The sequence below is a fragment of the Rhinolophus sinicus genome, chromosome 4 (assembly GCF_057876585.1).
Source record: "Rhinolophus sinicus isolate RSI-liver-muscle chromosome 4, RSI-T2T, whole genome shotgun sequence".
Lineage (NCBI taxonomy): Eukaryota > Metazoa > Chordata > Mammalia > Chiroptera > Rhinolophidae > Rhinolophus > Rhinolophus sinicus.
In genome coordinates, this window is record NC_142504.1 from 12,758,198 (window position 1) to 12,784,685 (window position 26,488).

Consider the following 26,488-nt stretch of genomic DNA (forward strand, 5'->3'; position numbering starts at 1 on the left):
CCTCCCTGAAGAAGGAGACGTCTTTTTCCTAAGAGAAGACAGTTTAGGTGTACCTCTAGCCAGCTCTCTACTCCTGCCATTTAGAAAAGCCCCTCTATCTCCTATAATATCTTTGTATGGGTCTTGAGTTTACTGTAGGCATTTGTGTCTCTTCAAGTATATAGTGGTTGTGGCAGTGATAGACTAAATTCTCATGAAAGCATCCCACAAATCATGACCTTGGCAATGTCACTGCTGGCAGAGAAATATTTTTTTTAGCTGTGTTATATTCAGAGTCAAATAGAGGTGATCCTAGTGCAGAGAGAGAGAGATAGGAGAGGAAGTGAGGTCTTCTACGAAACTGGAAAATAATTTTAAAGTGTCTAGTGCATCCCAGTTATGTATCACCTGTAATCTTTACAATTTTTCTGAATCATCTCTCCACACATTCACCTATCTATCTACCCATTTATTATCCATCCATCCATCCATCCATCCATCCATCCATCCATCCATCCATCCATCTCCCCCTTCAGCAAACACTTATTTGTCAGGCATTGTGCTACATGTTAAAGGTATAGTCGTGAGCAAGGCAAACCCAGGCCCTGCTATCAAGGTGCCTTTGGTTCAGTGATGAAGGCAAACAAACATTACACAAGTATTTACAATAAGCTATGAAAGGTTTTATGATAGACAAAGTTCATGGTACTAAGGAAGCATATAGTGGAGATCCTGTAAGGTAAGTAGTTTTATCTCCTAGAGATGGAGAAACTGAAATTCAAAAAGAGTTTAAGTCATTTGCCTGTGGTCACATGGTTAGTAGAAAAATAGAATTCAAATGTAGATCTGGTTTGCTTCAGAGCCAAGTAATTCTCCCCATGGCCTTAGAAGAATCAACAGTGCAGAAGATAAAGTGAAATTTTCAGTCTTTTCGTATTTCTGGTCTGTTTCAGTGGTTTCAGCTCAGTAGAAACGGCATGAGAGAAGCAGGAAAACTCATGACATTACATAGTTTTCTGCTATTTTTTAGAACAACAACAAAAATGTGAAATCTCACTAACTGAAATTTCCTCCCTCCCTCCTTCCTTCATTCTGTCTCTTCCTCTCCCCTTACTGCTCTTCTCCCTCCATCTGTTCTCCTCTCCATCGTCCATCCATCCAGCCAGCCCCGTTCTTCCTCGAGGTCCCTCTATGTACCAGGTACTATGCATGGAAACAACCAAAATGTTCTTTGATAGATGACCGCATAAAGAAGATGTCGTAGATATACACAATGGAATACTGTTCTGTCATAAGAAAAGATGAAATAGTGCCATTTGCGACGACATGGATGGATCTTGAGATGACTATGTTAAGTGAAATAAGTCAGACAGAAAAAGTCGAGACCCATATGACTTCACCGATATGTGGGATATAAAACTGAAAGTAACAAAGGAACAAGACAAACAAAAAAACAAAAACACATAGACATCAGTTTAGCGGTTACCAGAGGGTAAGGGTTGAGGGGTTCTAGAAGAGGGTAAAGGGGGTCAAATATAGTGTGATGGAAGGAGAACTGACTCTGGGTGAAAAACACACAATGTGACATACAGATGATGTATTACAGAATTGTACACTTGAAACCTATGTAAATTTACTAACCACTGTCACCCCAATAAATTTCAGTAATAAAAAAAACCAAAATTTTCCCCAATTTCATGATTGATAGAAATATTCAGCCCTAGCCCAGGCCTGGCGTATCACCTACACACCAGATGGGCCTTCTGGTTTAGCACAGCCATTCCTGACAACTGAAACAGTTCATAACAATAGGCACGGTTAATGGTTAATATAATTTGTAGTAATTGATATCAAGAGTGGATGTGTCAACAGCCACTCACTCTGGCCCATGTTTGCCAGGTCAGCGTTGGTCTCACAGGCTGAAAACACAACCAGCTGCAGTGGAACTTGACTTTCAGAGGGCCACTGGCAATACTTTCACCCATGAAGGAGAGAACTAATGTGGATAAATGGAACATTTGGAGAATTCTCGTGATGGGTATCTCAAGCAAGGACAGACAACTGCTCTTTCCAATGGGCCTGGGAGTTTCTTGCCCCAGCTCCACTCTCAGCCACTCCCCTAACTCCAACCCAGATGGGCCTCAATTTTCTCATCTGTAAAGACAGGGATTGGGCTAGATACCTCCGGAGAGCTCTGCTGGAGGACAGCTCCAGGATTCCTTCAACTATCAGAGTCTTGGAGTCGCTGCAACCTCCCCACTCCTGACCTTTTTGATTAGGGCCGTTCAACGTGACGTCGAGGTTAGAAGGCAGCATGCTGGTGCCAGCAGTTCTGGCGAAGCCATCCTTCTCTCCCTGAGGGAACAGGCGGACCCTTCAGGTGCCATGGAATAACCTAGTGCCTTATATATGTGCTGAGAATTGGTCTAAGGGAGTGGATGCCTACTGCCCAAATACACTGCGTTAGTGAGGAAGGCTTCCTCTCCATTCCTGGCCCATGAAGGACACGCAGTTAGTGAACTCCTGCTCTCTGGCTGGGCCTATATCTGTCCCGGGGAGATGGAAGTGATTTGTCTCTTGCTTGTGCCAGCCCTTGGAAGCCCTGCCCTGGAGGTAGAGGGCTGCCTTCCCGGTGGTCTGGCTCCGCAGCATCTGAGGGACAGGTAAGCCTCCTTCATTCTGGGGCTCAATCGTTAGCAAGTCCACCTAGCTAACAACCTTCCTGTCTGTCCTTTGTAATAAAGGTGGCATTTTAGTCCAGGCCTGCTTTACTTTGCTTGATTTCTATTTGTTTAGAATAGAACTGCTAAATGTTGGGGGGCGGGGGGGGGGGTCGCTAAGCAATTCCCAGCAGAATGCAACCTCCATTTTCCTAACAAGAAGATCCACCCCAAAAGGTTATTAAATGTATAAACTTATAGGGAAGTCAATGAAATTATGAGATATCTACCCAACATTTAACTCATTTACACATGCATATTTCCAATCAGGTATAAGACACAAATTTAGAGAGACCGCTTTCGTCAGCTCCCATTTCATGGAACAACTTTATTTAAATTCTCTATGTGTGTCTTTGTCACGTTTTGAGTCACCTAAAACATGTTTTCCCACGGTCCATCAGACTCGCTGCTTCCTTTTCACAGTAAAAAAATGCACCGCCCCTGTACGATGCTACCACTGGACATCTTTCCCAGCTCAGCCACGTAGTCACGTAACATGAGAACAGCTGGCTTGTCATTCATCCCGCAGGTCATCTCCACAACATAACCACTGGCTAGACTGCTTCTTAGGTGACCTTTACCTTGAATAACTACGCTGCACACCTGAAATTCATGTGCTATGGTATGCCAAACTATAGTCTAATTTTTTAAAAAGTCAATCATAGAATAGTACAGTGCCAAAAATCCTGTTCCATAGGTTGCACCTATTAAAAAACCAACTATAAACGGCAAAAATCAAAAATAATTAATTGAAAACATAAATAATAAAGTGATCTTTCAACAGTCCGTTTACAGTAGACTATAATGACTCGAAGATGTTACATTTTCAAAGCAAGGTGTAGCCAGCCCAGTGTTTGCAGAGCACAAAACGGCTCTGGAAGAAGCTGCCAGAGGTTGAGGTTGAGGTTGAGGTTGTGTCTGCCAGAGAACAGCTGGGTGCTGAATGTTGGAAGAGGCAGGGAGACGTGGTTTTCACAGTCTACCTTTTTATATTATTTGAATTAAAAACAAAACATTTTTAGAAAGATTGGTTACAATTCCATTTATCACTTGCAACTGTGACTATCTCTGGGTTAAATTTTTAGCTTCCTTTTTAAAAGGATTCCATTAAGTGACCTCTACAAGGGGGCAAAACTATCTTGATTACGGTAATTCCAGGCTGACTGTGTCTTTTCCAGAAAGTAGCTGATGGTTCAAAATAAAGCAATTGAGAGAGAAATCCAACAAAATGAGAGATTTCATAAAATCAGATTTAAGATGACACCCCTCTTTCTAAAAGATAATGTGGGGCTTATATCATAAATACAGATACAGATATTTTAACCTCTCTTGACAAGCTTTTACTACACTATGTTGTTAGGCGTTTCAGGTGCAGTCTTATTTAACATTCACAGCAAGCTTGGAAAATAGGTATTATTAGTCCCCTTGCACAGGTGAGTAAAATAAGAAATACCGAGGCTGCTCAGAGTCACAGACTTAATAAGTAGTAGAACTGAGTATTCACTTCTAGGTCTGTCCAACTCTGAAAACCATGCTTTTTCGATTATAAAATCCTCCCCTCCTGCTGAGCCCTGCCACATTGTGGGCCTTCGTATAATACACTGTCACACAGGATCGCCAAACAGTACTGTGAGCTATGTAATATTTTCCCATTTTACAGATATGGAACCTGAGGCCCAAAGAGGGCTGTACCTTGCCTAAAGTCGGCCAACTCTTTTGTACCCTGTAAAAATCACACTGCGTTCACCCCACAGTCGTGTTGGGCAGGCTGACCTATCATATTTTATCACAAGAATTAAATACATTTGCTTCCCAATGTTAACCCTGTTTGCTTAGATCTAAGATTATATCAATTCTGTCTTCATCTATAACCAACCTTAACTACTAGTGTGAGCCCAGGGGAAATGGAGGGGGCCCAGGCAGGCTGTCTAGTGGGGGGGTAGTTGGCTCTGACACTTGAAGAACCTTAAGTTTTGCTTTCCTCCTGGGTTTCAGTGCTCTGCGGTTTCTTATCACTTACGTTAAAAATAACTTCTTACAGAGAAGATCTTTCTAAAGATCACAAACACACACACACTAGCAACACTTCAGACATCTCACATCCACACCCCAAAGCAACAAAAACAGCACAGGAAACACAACTGTGGTGTACAGGAAGGAGAAGCAAGGCTGAAGACTCAACAGTCAGACCGCTCCTTCAAGACCTGCAACATGCTCATTGAAAGCTCTGCATTAAACTCTGCATTAGCATGCATTTATCACTTTGATGCCAAACGCTTGCACAAATGTATGCAGGAAGGACAGCCTCCCTGTCATCGCTGTGGCAGGGTGGGTGACAGCATCAGTGGCTCTCTAATTAAAGGGTTAAGAATAAGGCACACAACAAGTGGTTCCAAGGATTTCTGAAAGAGAAAGTATTTACATGACATAGCAGAGCAAGAAGAACCAAGGCTCCCCTCCCCGTCCCCCGCTGTTATCTTACTGTTGCGTCTTAATAGCACTTGAGACAGCTCTACCACGTGCCTCTTACTGTTTGCACAGTGGTTCATTTGTCTTCCTAATCGCAGTATGTGAAAGCCCCTGCTTCCAGAATCAGAGACCAAGTATTAAAGCAAACCTTCCCTTAATATTATCCTCCTGTCTGAGCTGGTTTGTGCTTGTAACCTCTGTTTACCCATCTTCAGCAGCATTGTCATACGGATAATACTATATTTACACACCTGTGTCTTTATAAAAGATCATTTGTCGATTTCCGAATTTGTCCCTGTAACAAACATTTACCTGTCACTCTGCTCCTGAGCCCATTAGGAGCTGGATACACACAGATGAGTAAGAAAGTTCTTTTCCTCAAGCGGCTCCCACATGTAGAGGAAACAGAGCTGAAGGGAGACCACAGAAGGGACGTGTGCAAGAGCCACGGGCCCCAAAGGCAGCAGCCAGGTCCCTAGCAGGGGTGAGTGGGAAGGTGAAGGGAAGACAGCACAGAGGAGACGACGTGGGAGCTGGGCAGTGAGGGATGAGGAGGAGTTTGCTAGGCTCTGTGTTATGGGAGGAAAGGGAGGGGCAGGTACAAGGCAAAACCCTGGGACACTGGTTTCACTTCAAGCATTCTGAGAAGGAAGGAGACTTCTTGGTTTGTACTTGAGCGTTTCTGACAAAAGACTGTTTTCTCACAAAGGCTAGTTAATCATTTCCACAGGGAGTCTATGCCTTAACAAAAGCCACCTTTCCCTGCCTGTAAGGTACAGGCAAATACAAGAGGGACGGGCAGACTTTGAATGGAAGGGCTGTTTGCAATCTGTCAAGGAGCGAGAAGAGGGTCAAAGGACATCGTCAAGGGCAATCTGCGGTCTCACCTTCTCTTCTAGGCACCGAGCAAGGTCTATTGACCCTAGTTGCTCACAGCGGAACCCCACCATGGCTGCTCCTAGTAAGTGTCTTCCGGCTTTCGGTGGCAGAAAAGCGAGGTGTGGAAAGCCACCCTGGTGTCCCCAAGCCACTGTGCTCCCCGTAGCTTTATTCTCTTCAGCACCTCTCAAAGCTGCACTTTATACACACCAGGTGCTCAGTAAATGCTAGTTTCATTGGCTGAATGACCACTATCAACGCAGAGAAAAAAACCATCAGATTCTCCAGAAGGGTGTCTACTCCAGGCCTCAGGACTGTATTTGCAGTGCAAGGTTCAAGCGAGGCCAATCATCTTCACTTTTTGCAATGCCCACGTGACCAGTCACAGCTGGCTGATGGGATGAAAAAGGAAAAGAACAACTGAACATACTGGAAGTCTTCTCCCTACCCAGAATTTGCAGGGTGCTTACCTGACATAAACTCTGATACAGACCACTAACTAGTGTGGCTACCATTTGGCTGTCAGAACTCAAACACTGGAAAAGGAAAAAGCAAAGAATGCAGCCAGAAATGACTAGATTTGGGGCCCCTGCATAACACAGTGAAAGGTCCTTTCCTTCCAGCGGCTGGGTCCAAACACATGGGAGAGCCTGCCACATCCCTGGCTTCCTACCCTCCGGCAGGAAATGGGTGTTCCTCTGGGCGCTCACAGACCACTTACACCAAACCAGTCATAATTTACTAGGTCAAGAGGCTCAGCCTTCAGCCGGAGCTGCGTGTAGGCCTTTCATATGGAACCTTTAGCGTTTTAGGAACTGGTCCTACTATCAGAATTCCTCCCTTACATTGTAATAGGCTTTCCTCACGTGCCCACCACAGTGACAGAGGATGCTGGAGAGGCCCCATTGTTCCACTCCTGTGAGCACCACTGCACTGAATAGACGGTTTTGGTAAGAAGACGTACTCTGATCTTGACCACCACTGAGATTTTTACTATGGAATTTTAGAGACTTTCTAAATGCATTTTATATCAGCACTATTACACTAATATATCACCGCTATTACACTAACGTATGCTAAAGGTATCCACTGATTGAGATAACTTCTCTCTCAGCCATAGTAAATGACTCAAGGTATCAATACTGCCTGAGAGACAATATCATACAGTTATCCCCACATATGGGTGTCCTATATACACAAGCGACGCCATTTCTGCATCTGACTTTCTCACTCCACTCTAGTCTCGACCCTCATCTTTACAATTAGGTGACAGCTATCTGACAAACACACAATCTGATGGACATTTTCTAAAACCATTTCTTTCCAAATAGAATTACAAGAAACAAGTTTCAAATCTCTCATGATTGTAGCTTTCTGATGTCCAATTGCCACAACTCCATCCGTCAACATTTTCTACACGCATCTCGGGTGGTGAAATAGTAACTATGAGATTGAATGTATTTATCATATGGTTTTTTAGATGTGTTTCAATCCTTCCTTATAGCAGGGTGGTCAAATCTACCAACCGTGGAAGGCCAGGTAATCTTCAAAATGTCAAGGACTGCCAGCCTCAGAGCAGGGTGTGTTTTTTATTATCACCTAGTCCTATCTCACCAGCTCACACACACTCATCTCGTCCCTGATTCTTATCCATTACAGCAGAAAATCCAGACATTACTACTATGAAAGACACTGCCTCTGCCGCCGCTGGCTCATCAATGGATGCGGGGTGGGGGTGGGAGGCATACATTGAAAACCCAGGAAGAAGTCTCGGGCTAGAGAAGAAATCAGTCAGGAAAATGCTAGTGGTAGGAACAGAACATGTTCAGTATGAAACCGTGCCATCATTTCCGGAATTTAGAGCAGAATTCTGCCCCTAACTCCCAAGTCTGCTAGTGCCATTATGTTCATCTAACGTGCTTCCAGTTTTGATTTTAAAAACGACACAAATATAATGGAAAGCCAGCTAACTTAGAAGACTTCATTCCATCTTCACATTCTTTTGTTGCACCCTTTTTTTTCTCAGGAGACCCCAATTTCTTCTTGATGTGCTCTTAGCTGCTTCTATCTCTTCCACTCTCTGTGCCACCTCTTCTCTCAAGAGTGGTCATTTGGCCAAATAAGATTCTGAGCAGGACCCTGTAACTCCTTTAACAGCGGCCCCAACACGAAGCGATGGAGACCGTGGGCTTAAAAAAGAGCGGGGCAGGACCCAGTGTGGGATGGCAGTGGGGAATGCGGACACAGAGCCAGGGGTGCGTCCCCACTCCGCCGTTGCTCTGTGTACCACAACCTGGTACACAGTTCTGGTAGGAACTACCACACTGCCTTCTTTAGTTACTTTCTCTGCTTCCTGTTTCCCAGCCCCACAGGCTATCGCCATCTGAGATAAGCAAGCCCCCCATTCAGCTCTAAGCCGATGGCAGCCCACTCTTCCTTTTAATAAATATTAATGCCTCATGCCCTTATTCTCACCCACATTCTGACCCCTGATGCAGAAGAAAGATATCTTCTGGGACAGGACGACAACCAGACTGCACCTTCCTCTCTGTGAGGTGGATTAGTAGCGAGAAGCTCTATTTCCTGAGTGCTGACTGCGTCCCAGGCTAAACCTTACAATTATCTTTTCATTTCAGCCTCCCCAGAACCCCACCGGGGTAGGCATGGTCATTCTCCCTACTTTAGAAAATGTAAATAGAACCTCTGAGAGAGATTTGCCCCGAGAGCCCAGCTGCTGCGAAGCTGAACTGGGGTCACACCCGGCTAGTCCCACTCCAGCACAAGAGTTCTGAACCACCGCCGCAAGTGGCTGCTGGTTTATTTTCTCCGTTTATGGCTACAAATCCTATTGTCCTATCATATTGTCCTATAATATTTTTTTCACATCATACAAGCCAACCCTCCATCCCCATTCTGATTTCTTTGAGAGACATTGCACGCCCTATCCCCCAGCTAATCCAATGACAAATCTCTGTGTTGGTAACCTGCTTTTGAAGGGAAGAACTGACTCCGACAGAAGGGGTCTCTGCTTCTCCCAGGGGTCTCCTCAATGTGTGTGCAGGAGGAGGTTAACTTCTGCAAACTGTATCACTGAGACGCCCTGGCTTCTGGCTTCCAACTGGGCTCAGTCAACGGGAGGCTTGGGCAGGAAATGGGAGGTCGGAGGAGAGAGATGCTGGGGTCTTTATTCCTGTTCTCTCCCTGCTTGGTGCTGCGGTACAGACAGCACATACCCTCTCCATAACTACTACTCCGGTGGCTCTATCTGTCCCCAGGCTCCAGTAATAGGCTTCCTCCTGTTGCCCCTTCAGGCCCACAAGTGGTCATGGCTTCCCACTGTTGGCAACCCCTGGGCACTTTAGAATCCCTTGGTTTTCTTGATCTGGCTACACCTCTGTGAAGAAGTCCCTTCATTAACTGCTCTTCAACATCCCCGCTGAGTGTGGATTCTGTTCCCTGCCAGGCACCTGCCAGAAATCCTCAAGCATCCCCCAGACTACAGGAAAGGCTAAAACACCCTGAACAAGACCTGAACAGGACTAAGGCCATTTATTTTGACACACTTTTTATAAACTGGAGCCAAATGTGTTGCCCAGCGGAGAGCAGGGAGTTCGAATATCTTTCCACAGTTTCCATAGCTAGGTTGCTGTTCCACAAAGCAACGGAGGGAGAATTTCAAGCCCGTAAGGCCAAACGGCAAATTCACTTCCAACTGCAACGTTTAAATGTTGGTGGGTTAAATTTAGAATATGAATAAACATTTACCCTTCATTCGTACTGCATAATTTCACATCTGTAATAAACTCCCCATGCTACACCATACACTCCTTCCAAATTGACTGAATGTAAGGAAGCTCTCATCTGAGCTCTTGGTTTTTCTAAAAATAAAAACGATAACATTACCAACACTACCCCCCCAACCCCCGCCCTTTAGTCTTTTGTGATATATTTTGAGCACAACAAGGCCTCATAGTTTACTGGGCCATTTTTCTTTTCTTCATATAATACACATGCCACAAACCTACAATCATGGGGTTTCTAAAAATTTAAATGATACGCTCTAGATACTAAATTGATTCCGTTGTTTTTCATACACACAAAAACACAACATCCAAGAATATGAGTTTGTCTCCTGAAGGTCAATCCATGACTGAAATTAAATTCCAAAAACAAGTTTCAGAAAGACGTCTTCATTAACCTTTTATTAATCAGAATAAACAAATGTCCATCTAAGAGTGGTACTCTCTCTTTCTTGTGTTCTTCAGTTGTGGAAGGTTCTTGGAGTGGTAACAATTCACAGGAATTACTCAGCCTGGCCCTGTGCACAGGGATAAAGCACATTCAATGCAGAAACACAGGCTGCAATGAGGCTTATTAGGTGTAATAACCTGACCATCTTACACCTCGAGAGCCCAGCACTGAAGTACTTACTGCAGGCCATTTTGCTGAAGGAGGCCAGGGTCATTTTAGAACAGAGGCTGGCAAACAGACTACGTTTCAAGATGACTTTACAGTATTCAAACAGAATGAGTCGGAGCTCACAATTTTAATAAGAAATGGGTTAGATCATGAAATGTGATTAAATACATAAAATCTTCTTACAACTGCCTGACAAGCTACTGAGTTAGGCACTTTGAGAAAGAAAGAAATACAGAAGATATGCATACCTTCAAAGAGGTCAGGGCATAAAAGAAGAATTAACAGCACATGAAAGTAGACAGTGAAAAGTGAGGAAAGAAGAGTCTAGCCAAGTGAGAGCTCTGGGAATTCAAAGAAGAGAAGAACCGCGGGAAACGGCCATCCAGACCCCTCAAGACAAACATTTCTTTTCTGAAAAGCAACCGTTCCTGCTTTAAAGATTGCAAGAGGAAACTTTACATTACCTAACTCAATCAAACAATGCTTTCTTTATTGTTGAGGTTTGCCGACTAAACACTGTAATATTAAAATGTTTTAGAATCATCCAAACAATGACTAAGTGAACTTATTTCTTGATAAATTTCTGCAGATTAAATACACACTCTACATTAATTATTACCAAGCTGGCAGGAAGTACACACCGTGTGAGGATAGCTGGCTTTCAGAGAAGGGAGGGCGGTGAAATTATATTCTTTTTCTTCAACCACATTGCTATTGATCTCCTTAGAGCCACTGCAGAAATGTTGCAAGCAAATAATTTACACTCAATAAGAAAAGACAAGCTCAGAGAAGATAGGTAATCAGAAAAGTGAGGAAGTATCTCTGGGCAAACCATCTTCTATTATTAGGGGCAGGCTGTCCCTACCGCTGGCCATTTTTCTTGCCTTACTTGAATGAAGGCTTAATGCCAGCGTGGAAGATGAGAAGAAGGTAACTCTTCCTTTCTGTTTGCTGTCAACCCTCACAATTGGCCAGGCATGTTACTACTTCATTTCACTGTAGTGCTCAGCAAATTGCCATTGAGCTTGGTGGAAGCAGAAGCCATTCTTGGGTTCAGCCGGTGCTTTTCAGGGAAAGGGAGGGCACCGTCTCTTTCTCCTCTCTCTTTTTCTGCCTTACAGGGAAATCAGTTGTCCAATTCATTTCGATATATTTGGACTTGAAAAGGAAACACTTCAGTCTGCAGTGAATAACCCCAGGCAGTTGTAAAGTTAGACCAACATCTGAAAGGATTCTGCCATGGCCCTTCCAAGTGCACACATGACTTGCCAGGTAATGCCTAATTAGTTAATGGTGACCTGAATGATTTTTAACTGTTGTAAGCACCATTACTGTCTTCCAAAGAATTGACAAATGTTTCTTCAGAAATGACAGCAGCTGTGAGCTTTATTGCAAAACTTTTCTTTCCATTAGCAGATGGCTAAATTTCTTTCTTATTTCCAATTATGAAAACATGTCTTAACTTGTTATTTTAGGCTATTGTGTTTGACCTCCAGCATAAGGCCCTTGGAGAAACAATCCTGTTTACTTGAGACTCGGTTTATAAATTAGTGGGTAGATTCAGGGTCTGGATGATCCCTTTTCTGCTGTTCTTTTTTAATTCAGTAATAGTGTATAATTTAAAATGTCAGGAAATGGTAATAAAAGGGTGGAGGTTTCTCCCCTGTCCAGTAATTACATTCCAATATTAAAGTTATAATATACAAAATAAAAACTCTGGTTAGTATTTCTAATTTTTTTCTTCATATCACACTCTTGTATATATGTGTGTAAAAGTCTCTTTTATACACATATCTTTGCTTATCAACCCACATTTGTATCCTCCATATAAATTCAGCTCTAGTTCAAACTCTCAAAAGAAATGCTTTTGCTGTGTCTCCATCTGGGTCTTTTTGGCCATTCATCTGCTTAAGATTAAGGGGGGGGGATGACTTTACACTAGAGTAAAACAAACTAGCCTGTACTCTTGTAAATCTAATCCAAAATGGCTGTATTCATAGGATAAGCAGTCTTGCCTAAAAAAGGAAGTATTTGCCTAAGCTGAATAAAGAATGACCACATAGAAAATATTATTCAGGCTTCCAGGGTTCCAAATAAGAAAAGGAGGGTGCCTGTTAGGAACATGCACAGAAATGAAAATGTTACACAAGATGAACCGTCTTTAAATAGTCTCAACTTAGAATCTGAAAGAACCAGCATTACCGAAGGTACCGACTACCTTGGTGCCTGTGGTGTCTCTCACCTTTCTGTTCAAAACTTCTGTAGAATCCATGTCTGACAATTGACCAAGCATGATGCTTTGAAGAGGTTATTTTCTCAGATGACCCTGATTTTTTCAATGTCTTTTTTTCTTACCCACTTTCTCTGGAAGGTTGAAGGAAGCGTGTGCGTGCGTGTGCAATCACACACACACACACACACACACACACACACACACACATAATTTGGGGCTAAAGAATGAATAAAAAATAAGTGCAAATACCGAATTGGTAAAGTAACTTCAAACTTTACAATTCAGGGAAGAAATGTTAAATGTGTCAGGTTGTAGGTGGCATTTAAGGCCATAAACTGGTTATTACCCTATAGTATTTATATGGCACTCTGGGCTCCAGGGGCCTCACAACCACTAATTACACATTTGTCTGGCCTTCCCACTAAGGAGTGAGGCATCATTAACCACATTTTACAGGCAAAGAACCAAGAGTTAAGTGATGGGCCTCAGGTTACAGACTAAACAGAAGGTAGAAAACGAATCTCATGCTTAAGAGTTTCTCAGTCCAAGCAAACACGCTGTCTAGCTTCATCTCAAAAATATCAAAGAGGTACATATTGGTGTAGAGTTAAAACTTTTATTCCAACAGCAAAAAACCCAGAAGCTTTGCTACTACAGAGGCAAAACCAAAGTCACAGAAGTTAGTCCAAAGCAGTGGTTCTTGAACACCAGTGAGCATCAACATTCCCTGGAGGGCTCAGTAACGCACAAACTTCTGAGCCTCATCCCCAGCTTTTCAGATTCAGAAGGTCTGGGATGGGCCTGAGAATCTTTCTGTAAAGTTCTGGGGTGATGCTGCTGCTGCTGCTTTGGGGAACTCACTCCTACGGAATCGACCTTCCACCTCACATCTTAGCCCTTTCTCACAGACCCTGAATCACCACTACTCCTCCAGCCCCTGCCCAGGTATTATCTGCAGGTTGGCACTCCACCTCCTGTTGGCTTTTCAGCTTCCTGGTCTTACTTTCAGCATCTCCGGTCTTACTCGGTATATCCCATAGACAGAAAGAAGGCCATGTCACAAGGTGACTAAGAGCCTCTGTTTTGATATATTAGGTTGGTGTAAAACTAATTGCAGTTTTTGCAATTATTTTTAACCTTTTAAACCGCAAATTACTTTTGTACCCACCTAATATATCAAGTTGCCGCCATTCAACTCAAGCCTTAGTACCTCCATTGCTGCATCTGTAAAATGGGAACAAAAAGAAGATCTACCCCCACAAGTTTAATTTAAAGGTAATGGAGGCAACCCACTAAAGCACTAAATGCCTGGCATGGAATAAGAGATCGTTAATAATAATCATTATGATCATTACATATTTATCCTACAAGCATTTGTTGAATATCTTCTATACTTTAGATTCTATGAAGAGTAATGAAGATAGAATGACAAGTCCTGATCCCTGCTCTCAAGGAGCTTAATACCTAATTCTTTAACTAGATGGGGGTTTCAGAGTCATTATGATATTGTACTAAGTAGACACATACTAAGATACATTCAGTAGTAGGCAAAAACAAAACAAAGCAACGACAACACAAACCTTTCTCTAAATGAAAGCTGATGCAGAAGATGCACAGGTAAATAATTGAGTTATTTTAGTTGAATAGGGAGGAAGGAGGGCAGAAAGTCCCTCGCCCACACCCCTGGCCTGCTTCACCCCAGGCTTCTGTGAGCCCTGCTCATTTAGGAAAGCCACAGAACTAATCATCCCTCTCTTTACAATTGAGAAAACTAAGACCCAGAGAGGAGACATAACGTGCATACAGGACACAGAGCCAACTGTAGTGGAAAAGATGAGATTAGATTGGGTTAAGTATCACAGAAATCATGCTGGGAACGACCTTACAGATGAGTTTAAGTTAATCCAACTTTCCCATTTTATAGATAAGGATACAGAGGTCTCTCTGCCTATCTGGGAGCAGATCGTGGGGATGTGACGCAGGTCTCCTAACTTCTAATCCACATCTCTTTCTGCTATACCTCTTCTCCCTTTAGTTCCTGCAAATAATACTCCAAAAATGGAGCATTCCCCCCACAATGAAATAGGCTTTGGCTCTTCTCCATTGGGTGGCACCAGGCAGAGTGTCCCAGAAAGGTCAAATGTTTCAGCCCTAAGTGAGAAATTAAGGGTGTCTTCCTTTAAAACCCACCCTCACCCCTGAAGCTGCAAAGGCTTACCAGAAAAAATCTTCTCAGAGGTATTTACATTTTCATAGGTGTCCCTTAAAGACTGAAGGTAGCATTTAAAAGTATTTAATGTGGCTCAGAGCCAGGAGAACATCAAAGAAGGTCTGAGTCAACTGCCTGGTATTCACGGTGTGATGTCAAAAAGAAGCACAACTCCTTTCCCAGTTGCCACTGGCTTCTTTGCCAAGAAGAGCCATCCTTGGACTGCAAAGGACAAAACAAAGATTGCAAAAAGCAAACAACCCAAGGTGCGATGCACTGGATAGGAGGAGAACATCTAACTGCTCCGAATGAATTCAAATCTCACCCCTGGACAAACTGCACCACGGGTTCAGAGGAAATTTGCAAATGAATGATCAATCTGCTGGCAGAGGCCTTGGAAGAAGACATGGTCCATGAGATTGGGGCCAGAAGCAAGGAAGCAGGAAAATGTCTCAACGTTTTTAAAGAGAGAAAAGAAACATTCTGTAAGATATAGGTGGTTCAGCTGGAAACAGGTCCCAGAAATTATAAATCGAATGGATTGTAAAGGAAATCAGTAATGCTGGTTCCATAGAAGCCAAGCCAATTTCACTGAGAACAACTCAAGTCATACTAATGCCAATCATTTCTTTCCCAAATAAAGTCCTCAGACTGGGATATCGGAGAAAACAAAGCAGACTAGAAGGACTTCTGCCAAGAGTTTTGGACAAGGTTACAAAACACAGGACAGAAACCAGTGCAATTAGACAGATAAATAACTTGATGATTGACAATTACAAATTAGTTGACAGAAAAATATTCTTGGCCTTATCTGAGGCAGTATTTTTATTAAATTTAATAAAAAGCAAGAGCATTCTTATTAAAACTATCCATGGAGAGGAGATCTAATTAAATGTAACTATAGTTGCAAGAAGTATGCTCTTTACCCTTTCTGGAATAAAGATCCAGAAGCTTGAATTACCACCTGGGAGGAGTAGATAATATATTAGATGCCAAAATGTGGATTTTTAAAGATCTGAATAGCGTGGCACCAAATTCAAGAAATTTTCATTTAAGAAGGATAAATATAACTTTTTGCCAAGAATTAAAAAATTGCCAGTCTAGCAGGGGTATATACGAGGTTTGACAATTAAGTTCGAGAACTTGTTACAACAATGTTGCTGACCTTTTTTGATATCAGAGGGATTACTCATTATGAATCTGTACCAACTGGACAAACAGTTAACCTAGTTTATTATTTGGAAGTGCTGAAAAGGCTGCGTGAAAAAGTTAGATGACCTGAAACTTTTTGCCAACAATTCATGGCTCTTGCATCATGACAATGCACCAGCTCACACAGCAGCACTGTCTTATGAGGGAGTTTTTAGCCAGTAAACAAATAACTGTATTGGAACACCCTCCCTACTCACCTGATCTGGCCCCCAATGACTTCTTTCTTTACCCAAATCCTGAAAGGAAGACATTTTGGTGGCATTCAGGACATCAAGGATAATACGATGACAGCTCTGATGGCCACTCCAGAAAAAGAGTTCCAAAATTGCTTTGAAGCTGGCGTCAGTGCATAGCTTCCCAAGGGGAGTACTTCGAAAGTGACCCTAGTGATATTCAGCAATGAGGTATGTAACACTTTTTCTAGGATGCCTTCACGAACTTAATTGTCAGACCTCGTTATGATAGTAGAGAGGTAATCAGTATAACTTCAGTAGCTGCTATAGCACAAAAAAGCTACCAGAAAACTCTGACCTTCGGCTGTGCTAACAGAGTGATAAGGTGGCCATCTTTTATGGTCGGACCACCTGGAGTGCTGTGTGTGGTTCTGGGGGCCACACTCTACAATATTAGGGAAGGACCAGGATATGTCTGGAGGAAAATGAAGAGAATGAGAGCCTTCAACACCTCATCATGTAAGGCATGGTTGAAGGAAGCTGGGTTAGTGATATCAGTGTGAACATGGTGTATGTTTGCACGTAGCTGAAGGGCCAGGCGTAGAAGTGTTCTGCGTACAGGCAGACCTTGGAGATATCACAGGTTTGGTTCCAGGCCACCGCAACAAAGAGAGCAGCACAATAAAGCAAATCATAATCTTTTTGCTGGTGGAAGGTCTTGCCTTCAGTTTGTAAAATAAAAAAATAAAAAAATAAAAAGCAACGTCTGCAAAGCACAATAAAGGGCAACTAAACGAGGTATGCCCACAGTGGAGGACTGCAGAGAAAGAGAATTGGTGCTTTCTAACAGCCTCCAGTTCAGGGAGTGGGAGGGCCCCATCACAGGAGGCTTTTGAGCATGGCAGACAGTGCTTCCCAAATGGGGGTACATCCATTCTCTGACTCTGGTCTGTCCCTGACTTGGATAGTGTTAACTTGACTATATTTGCAGTAAAGACACCCTTTCTGGGGAAAAAAAGCCCTGAGACTGCATACTGCCAGCTGAAAGACCTACTTCTATGAGCCACAGAACCATATCGAAATGCTAATAAAGCCAGCTTAATGATATGTTGAGGTTAAACAGAGCTTTCATCTGGGGAGCTCAGGGCATCTTCACATCAATTATTACCTTTTATCATCAAAATACTCCCACCAGGTGAGGAGGAGGAAGGAAGCGTGTTTTATTTTGTCCGTGTGGTAGCTGGGGAAGCTTGCGAAGATTCGGCACAGGCTATCTCATCCTGACAGAAATCTGGAATTCGGAACCTGGTTCTTTCCCAGTCTCTATTTTAATGGGTAAAGGCCATATTACACCTTTGGACAGGACACTGTCCCTACTGCAAAGCATTTGAAAGTAACAGTAATCAGGGGCCGAGCTAGAACTTTTGGTTCTGAGAAAGGCAGGGTCTTGCTGGTGGAGACGAGCAGAGCTATTAGGAAGCAAAGTGAGAAAAGCCATTTGACCCTAAATAGTGATGCGTTCCAAGGAGGAGATGGCTGGGGTAGGACACTTCTCTTCACTTTACCTCATTTTCTTCAATTATCTGAGGGACTGATAATTCTCTGGGATGAAAGGCAATTTCAAAAATGGCTTTTAACATCACCAGAACATATCCAGGACTTAAGAGAACGTTATTTTATGTTTCTGCTCGGGTTGTTAACACAGTGTGCCTTAAATTAGATTGGCAGGTGGCTCTCTGACTAATCGGTAAGCTCTGTAAAGGAAGCACTAAACCTTCCTTGTCTTTGTGTCAGGAGGGAGTATGAACACAGTCTCTAAAACCAGACTACCTGGGTTCAAATCTCATCTCTACCACCTATGAGCTGTGTGACGTTGGGCAAGTTAGTCGACAGCTCTGTGCCTAGTTTCCCTATCTATAAAATGCGGATCATAAGGGTACCTCCTCCCTCGGAGAACTGTGAGGAATAGATCAGCTAATTGACGAGTGCCTGGCCTCTGGTAGATCCTTCACATTTTAGCCTCCATCATCAATGCACTGTCCATATACTACAGAGTACAGAAAGCCTTTCGCTTGCTGGCCAAAGTCAATCTACTCTCTATTTGCCTGCAATAAGGTCTTAGGTGGTCCACACCAGAGGGCAATCTTAGGAGAGCATGCGGAAATGAAATGCATAGATAACCCAGAAATTTACTTTCTACAGAAAATTTCCACTATTTTCCACAAGGGAAGCCTTGCACCGGAACTGCCAACAGTGTGAGGGCCTTTTCCTAGACTGTCTGTTTTGTAGAAGAGATACTGGTGTGTTAAAGAAATGTCGTTCTAAAGCAAGTTTTCAAAGGAGCCACTTTCTCCCACGAGGGAGAAATTTACCTAAATGCTCCCAGCTTTGGGTGTAATTTGAAGTGATTTAGATTCTGGTGTTTGAGAAGTAATGATGGAACCATTGTGGTCCCTATGGTTTCAGCAGATGCACCCTTGCAAATAGGATGTGAGGTGACAGGAAGGAGGGGCACATTAGAAAGCTGGGGGGAGGGGCCAGATGCAGACCACCTGACAGCTCAAAGTCTTCCTCGGTCGAACAAACCAGAGAACACTGGAAGAAAGAGAAAGAGAGCTGTCAAGGAGGGCAGAGCCCCAGGGAAACAGGCATCGGGGTGTGGCAAGGCAGTTCTGACAAGTTAAAATTTGGGATTAGTCATTAATATTACTGTTCCAATTGGGGTCTGGGATCCATCTAGCTGTTAGATGTCAGTGAGGAAAAGTGACCCTATTTTAGAAGCTGCTCTGTTGGTTTTGATGTTTCTTTACTATTTACTTGACTTTCACTCTTTCAAAAAGAAGACAATTTTTCACAACAAGGTTGCAAAAAATGTACAGTCACAAATCTATGGGGATGTCAGCCAAAAGCTATCTTGGCAAGCCTGTGCGAGGATGCCCTTGCTGTTCAGAACCACAGGGTTCTGTCACCCCTGGTTAGCAGTGTGTCGAAACCACAGGGGACAGGAATGACAAATGGGTATCTTCCCTTGAGGCAGAAACTGCAAACATCAGAAGCCACAGTTTGGTGGCTCTGGGACTCAGATCCTCTGCGTGTCAAGTTCACGTCGTTGATTGGCATGGTGGTTAAGAACTCTGCCTCTGGCCTGACAGATGAGACGTGGTTCTGATGTAGCTCTATCACTTTCTGCCTGTGACACTTTGGGCAATTTATGTAACTTCCCTAAAGCTCCACCACTTACTATTTAATAGAGAAATCTATAGGACTTACCCACCAGGTGGATTGAGAGGGTTCAGTGAGCTAATGTGTGTAAAGTGCCGAGTCCAGTTCCTCACTAAATATTTTTCTTTCATTGTTTACACTTTTCTTAATTTATTGCCTTTCATACAAGGGGGTTGTAAACATTGAAAAAAGTGTGGACATCATAGCTACAAACTCAGATGATCTCTAAAAGAGCCCACCGGATGGATTACCAAAACCAGTGTTTAAATCCTACCTCTTTCCCTCATGTGATGCTAAGCTGCCTACTATTTACTTCACTCTACCTTATTTTTCTTTTGGTTTTTAAAAAATTATTTTTCAATTCAGTTGACATTAATCTATGACAAAGGAGGCAAGAATATTCAATGGGGTAAAGACAATCTCTTCAATAAACAGTATTGGGAAAATTGGACGGGCACATGAAAAAAATGAAACTAGACCACCTTCTTACACCATATACAAAAACAAACTCAAAATGGATTAGAGATTTAAATGTAAGACCTGAAACCAGAAAACCACCAGGAGAAAAGATAGACAATAAACTCTTTGATGTCGGTCTTAGCAATATTTTTTGGCTACGTCTCCTCTGGCAAAGACAACAAAGCCCAAGATAAACAAATGGGCCTACATCAAGCTAAAAAACTTTTGCAGTGCAAAAGAAACCATCAACAAAAACAAAAAGGCAACCTACTGAATGGGAGAAGATATTTGCAAATGATATATCTGATAAGGGGTTAATATCCAAAACATATAAAAACTCATAAAGTTCAACATTAAGAAACAAAAGAAAAAAAACACCAATCCGATTAACAAGTGGTCAGAGGACATGAATAGATTTAGAATTTCTCCAAAGAGGACACACACATGGCCAACAGACACATGAAAAGATCCTTAACATCACTGATTACAAGGGAAATGCAAAATAAAACTCACCAAATATTGATGATTCTCAACCCATTCATCAACCCTTTACCCTCTAGTGGAGAGTCACAAATATGCGGAAATAACCTAAGGATAGGGGCCGGTGAAGATGGGGGAGGGGAGTTGCACAAACAACTGGGCATTGCAACACTGACTCATTCACACTGGAAAGGCAAGATGTAACAAAGGGTTTGGTGCCACTCAGTTCCGGAGTAAACAAATGCCCAGATGAGCCATGGCCCTGTAAACCGAAAACACTGCAATCCAGACAGTTTAAGGCACTTGTAGGGACTGCAGAGACATGCTGAAAAGAAAGCAGTTTTGTGGAAATGCAGACAGATTCCACGCCTGTAATGTAGACTGCAATCTCATGCTAACCTATGTTATCGTTCAGGTTTATCAAAAGAGCTACTGGAGTTTCCCAGAAGCAAGCACTTTACATCAAATCGAAATCAACAATTTTGGCAGTTCTGTTGTATCTGAATTGTGTCCACAGGACGCTAAACTAGAGGATGTCTGTGAAGACACCATCCGCTCTGCCTGGTACCAGAGAATACAGAGACTGCCTTCATGCTAGTAAAAAAATTAGCTGATAGTTGAATTTCTGCACCAACCCAAAGGTGCTGAGCTGACTTCCACTTGCATCCTTTTTTGCTTCCTCACCTGAACACATCAAGACCACTCCACCTCACCTCAGAGCCCAGTATCTAGCTGTGTTATTTATCTACTCAACTTCACTAAGCCCTGAGGCTTGAGTGCTGAGGCCTGTCTTTTTCTTGGTAATACCATTAAAACATTTTATGCACAAAGACCTACGCAGAACTCCCGAGAAGTACGCAAGAGTCTATGGCACTGAATGGCTTTTAAACGTAGAGATTTCAAACACACACTTCCGTTTTTATGTCCTAAACTATTTCCTGTTCCAGAAGCATCCTGCCTCCCCTTTCAGCAACCCTCTGTGTCACCGTGTTCCCACGAATCTGAGGGGAGCCACAGCCTCACAACTGGGCAAAGCACGGAGAACACGCCAGCTTGTGGTTGCCACTGCTTTGGGACTGCAATAAGGAAACAAGGGCTTTGCAGGAACTGTTGGCACCTCTGCCAGTCACAGGAGTCAGGCAAAAACAAATTTATGAAGAAAGGACATTTTTCCTTTGTATTTTACAAGAAGATGAAGTCCTTCGCTGTTAATTAGGCCCAAATTATTGTTACTTGCAGCCTCCGTCAAAAGGTAAAAGTTATTTGTTACTGTCCAGAATCTGCTAAATTATTAGGATTATAAATTATCTACGGAATGGTTCACTGAACTAGAGCAAATTTCTTGGCTTAATACGTTTTCGTCTGCCAAGGCCAAAAATCATAATAATAACTGCTGCAAAAGTTATCAGGAAAATAAATAGAATTTGAATGGCCGGGGAACTACCTCAGGCACAGGAAGCGCATGAAGTCGCGTCTCTCTCAGGGTTCTGACCTTGCCCTTTTCTCTTCTCTCTGCACTTCCTCCCAGGATGGTCTCCTCTACTCCCTTGACTGCTATGAATTCCACAAGGCTGTCTCTAAGCCAGACCTCTCCACTACGCTCAGAAAAGGAGTCAGCAAACCTTCCCTAGAAAAGGCTGGTGAGAAAATATTTTAAGCTTTGTCGGCCACACATTCTCTGCCCTTGGAATGTGAAAGCAGCCGTGGACAACACGTAAACCGTGAGCGTGGTTGTGTTCCAATAAAACTTTATTTGCAAAAACAAAAGGAGGGCCATAGTTTGATGACCCCTGCTCTCCACTCCGACTGCCTACTTCACGTTTCCACCTGCAAATTCCATGGTGGCCTCAGAATTCAATGCTGCAAGGCTAGAGACATTCTCTTTTACGCCTAGCCTTCTCTAAACATACCCCTGACACTCATATGCTCAGGGCTAACACTGGGGTCTCAACCCATTCCCCACCCTGACATCCCACAATCAAACACAAATCTTATAAACTCTAACTTTTAACATCTCTCATATGGCCCACTCCAATTATGTGTTTCTTGAGTGCAGGGGCTGTGTCTTACTCATATCTGTAACTAGCTCCTTCTCCTATTGTCTAATTTAATGTCTGGCACATGAAGAGGCTCCAAAAGTGTGCATTGAATGAATGAATGAATGAATGAATGAATGAATGAACAAACTGTTACAACAACCGTAGGGCAGTGTTGCTTAAATTTCAATGTGCATACACATCACCTGGAGACTTTGCTAGAAGCAGATTCTGATTTGGCAGGTCTAGAATGGGACCTGAGTTTCTGCATTTCTATCAAGCTCCCAGGAAACTGAGTGTTGCTGGTTGACAGACCACACTTTGAGTAGCAAGGATACAGGAAATATCCTTTGGTCCCAAAGTGCCACATACAAAGAGATTTCTTCCCCAATTTTGATGCATAAGTTGATTTCTTTCCATGGTCATTTCACTACATCATTACTTGTACCTATTCAAAGCTCCAAAGAAATGAACAAAATTGTTCACCACACCAAATGCCTTTTAAACTTGCAGTTTACATCCATTTCCATTTCCATGCCTCAGACTATTTGCTACTTCAATTACCTCCTCCTCCCCTATCTACTCCTATCCCTTGGTGCCTACTTAATTTAATTTAGACATAACTGTGCTTTGCCAATGCAAGGCTTTCTTATCAAGATGTGTAACTTATCATGATTGTGCAAATGTCTTAAACAAATTATTATTGTTTAGAAATTCAAAAGAACAGTCTGTTTTCCCAGAACTCTACTACAATGACCAAATCGAAACCTATTTTCATGCTACCTACACCCCTTTTAATAGCAACAAAACACTTTTTTTTTTTTAATCAGCAGAGCAAATAATTGCTTACAGAGCTCCAGGGAATGTGATTCTTCCCCTTACCAACCCCAACCCCAACCCAAAATAAGAAGACTATACCAACGTTATCTGGAGAAACTTCATACTCCATGGTAGCTGAGCTATTTGCTTTGGCAAGTTAAAAGCATAGCCCCAACACTGTGGCAAAAATCACATTTCTTTGTATGTATTCAGTCAAGTTAGATATCACATTGGGACCAGCATCTCTGGACATTCAACTCTGCCTAGAAACTAGCTTTTTACTACACAGATGCCATAGCAGGCTACTTTCCACCAAGTAATCTCAGCATTTTGAATAATTACATCTCCTCCGACAATGTCTAAAGGATATTGTGTCAGAAAATAGATGTCATAGTGAATATGTGATTCTACCCAGGCTTTTTCACTACCAAATTGTAGTAAAACGCACTATAATCACTCACACTATACAAATTGCTCTCTCCTTATATGTATCTCCAACGAAGAGAATCAAATTGCCTTACCTGAAATTATAGAAGAAAACGATTACAAAGGTATGGCAGTTTTATAACTGGTAACTTATAATACCTGTGTCTTAGTCCGTTTGGGCTGCTGTAATAAAATATCACAGACTGGGTGGTTTATAAACAACAGAAATTTATTTCTCACGGTTCTGGAGGCTGGAAGTCCCAGAGAGGGTGCCAGCAGGGTTGGGTGAGGGCCCTCTGCCAGGTTGCAGACTTCTCATTGTATTCTCACACAGCAGAAGGGGCTAGAGATCTCTGAGGCCTCTTTTCGAAGGGCACTAATCCCATTCCTGAGGGCTCATGACCTAATCACCTCCCAAAGAACCCACCTCCTAATACCAGACATATTGGTGTTAGGATTCCTACAATTTTGGGGAGACACAAACATTCAGACCATAGAAACTGATTTTATTATATATTTATACTGGGGTGCCGAAAATAGGTATACACATTTTAAGAGATGTTATAAAATGTGTATACATTTTTTGGCACCCTCTGTAATAATGGGAAAAATTCCTATTCATCACAACTCTAAATGACCAGAAAGCTCAAATAAAATGAGTTTAACTGTACGTAATTGGTTTTTCACACTGACAACTCTGGGGAATTGAAAGATCCTGAAGGGTCTTCTAAATCATCAAAGAAACATTAATACTTACAGAATTTCAGAGCTGAAAGAGATGTGGAGCTCATGGGGCTCAGTGTGCACATCTGACAGCTGTGAATTGAGTCCAATTTTGGGGAGTAACTTGCCCACTCAGTGAGCGGCAAAGCAAGGCCTCGAACCCAGAACGCCTTGTACCCCCACAAACGGCCTTTGCGCAGTACTGATTGAATGGTGTCAAATATCATAACCTTCTGTGTGGTCAAATTCTTAGAAATTTCATAATTCATTGTAGTCCAGCCTATCTAAAATCTCAGCACCCACCGTGATGTTTCAGAAATCCCTTCAGACTTTCTCTATTCTTTGAATCATCTGTCTGCCCCATTAGAAGGTAAGATTCCTAAGACAAAGACTTTTTTCTTCTATTCATTGTAATATCACCTAGAATAAAGTCCAGCATAAACTAAGAGGTCGATAAATATTTGTTGAATGAAAAAAAAAATCATATATCACCTTCAAACATATCACGACATTATCAGAATACCCCAGTTGATGTCATCTATTTGACATTTTTCCAGAACTTCTGATGTGCCAAGACTGAGGTGAACCTAAGAGTAATCAGTTTATTTTATTCATTCAGGGGCACTTAATTTAAGGTGATCCTATTATTGTAACCTCCTAATGCAATGCCATCACTTATCAGCTTAATTCTGCAGACTGCCCCTATGCATTCCTCCCTGAAGGAATTGTTTTCACCTTCAGCCTAAAGTTAGGACTTACGATTCAGCAAGCTGTTTCCTAGGATCAGACGGGAGGGAAATTGCAATCTCTGTGCTAGCCTGCCAAAACTGATAAATATGGAGTAGATCAAAAGAGGCAAATGCTTTGCCAGGCAATTTGCACATAGTCTCTCTTTCAGTTAGGCTCATCACAAAGTAAAGCAATTCATAACTATGGGAAGATCCTTGAATTAGAAACATACATGGTATCAGGTATTTCATCTACTATATTTGTTTTTGAGGTAATAAAAAAAAAAGATAAATGAATAGATGGCTTTGTTTTCTAAGAATGTGATTTAAAACAATCATAATTTCATAATTCAGGAAATTAATCAGTACTTTCACAATCGAATGCTAAATTACAGTAAGGTTAACTGCTCTATATGGAGAATGCTGGTGTTTCAAAGTGTCATGAGCTCTGAGGGGTTTGGTGGCACATAGAAATCTCTTGCCCATGTAAGCTCACAAGATGGATTTAATCAAGTGACACTTAATGAAGGGGATGCCTGGGCTTATTCCGTCTCAAAAGTTCATAAGAATCCAGAAAAATAAATGGTAGTAAAGTCTTAATTATTCATCCTTCAATGCAAGTGCAGGGAATTTTTCTTTAAACGTTTCTATTTAACTTTAGTTTCTCACCGATCCTTCTCAGTTCACCCTAAATGGTCATCTCAAATGCTCCACCTCTCATCTAATGTGAACACGCATTTCTTGGAATTTTCATTCAATTAATATTCTGTGCATGTTTCATCTACCAGACCACACCACCACCTCCTTGGGGAAAAGAGCCATGCTGCATTTATCTTTATTATCCTTCGTGGCTCTCAGCTCAGGTCTGCTGTGTACATCATCACTGAGAAATAATTGTTGACAGTGAGTTTAAAAAAAAGTTTTTTTGGTGGTGGTATAACTTTCCAATTCTTCTTCCCAGGTTATTATTTTTCTAATTTTGTTTTATTATTTTTTTGTTGTTGTTAAACTATATACAATGTAAAATTTACCATCTTAACTACTTTCAGTGTGTTAGGTACATTCACATTGTATAACCCATCTCCAGAATGGTTAGGTGTGTTCAGTAGTGTTAGGTACATTCACATTGTATAACACATCTCCAGAATTCCTTTTATCTTGCTAACTAAAACTCTGTCCCCATTAAACACCAACTCCCCATTTCCCCGTCCCCCTAACCCCTGGCAACTACCATTCTACTTTCTGTCTCTATAAATATGACTGCTCTAGGTACCTTATTTAAGTGGAATCATACAGTATTTG

General features: G+C 42.2%; 1 protein-coding gene and 1 long non-coding RNA gene across 3 annotated transcripts in view; one reads left to right on the top strand and one right to left on the bottom strand.

Moving 5' to 3' along the window:
* The window catches only part of CHN2 (chimerin 2), a 268,716-nt gene that overhangs the window by 139,586 nt on the left and 102,642 nt on the right, over positions 1 to 26,488 (bottom strand). The window lies entirely within an intron of this gene.
* Positions 16,291 to 22,221, top strand: LOC141573095 (uncharacterized). Its single transcript, XR_012498657.2, has 2 exons — positions 16,291 to 16,524; positions 21,983 to 22,221. It is a non-coding gene; the product is annotated as an uncharacterized LOC141573095 (long non-coding RNA).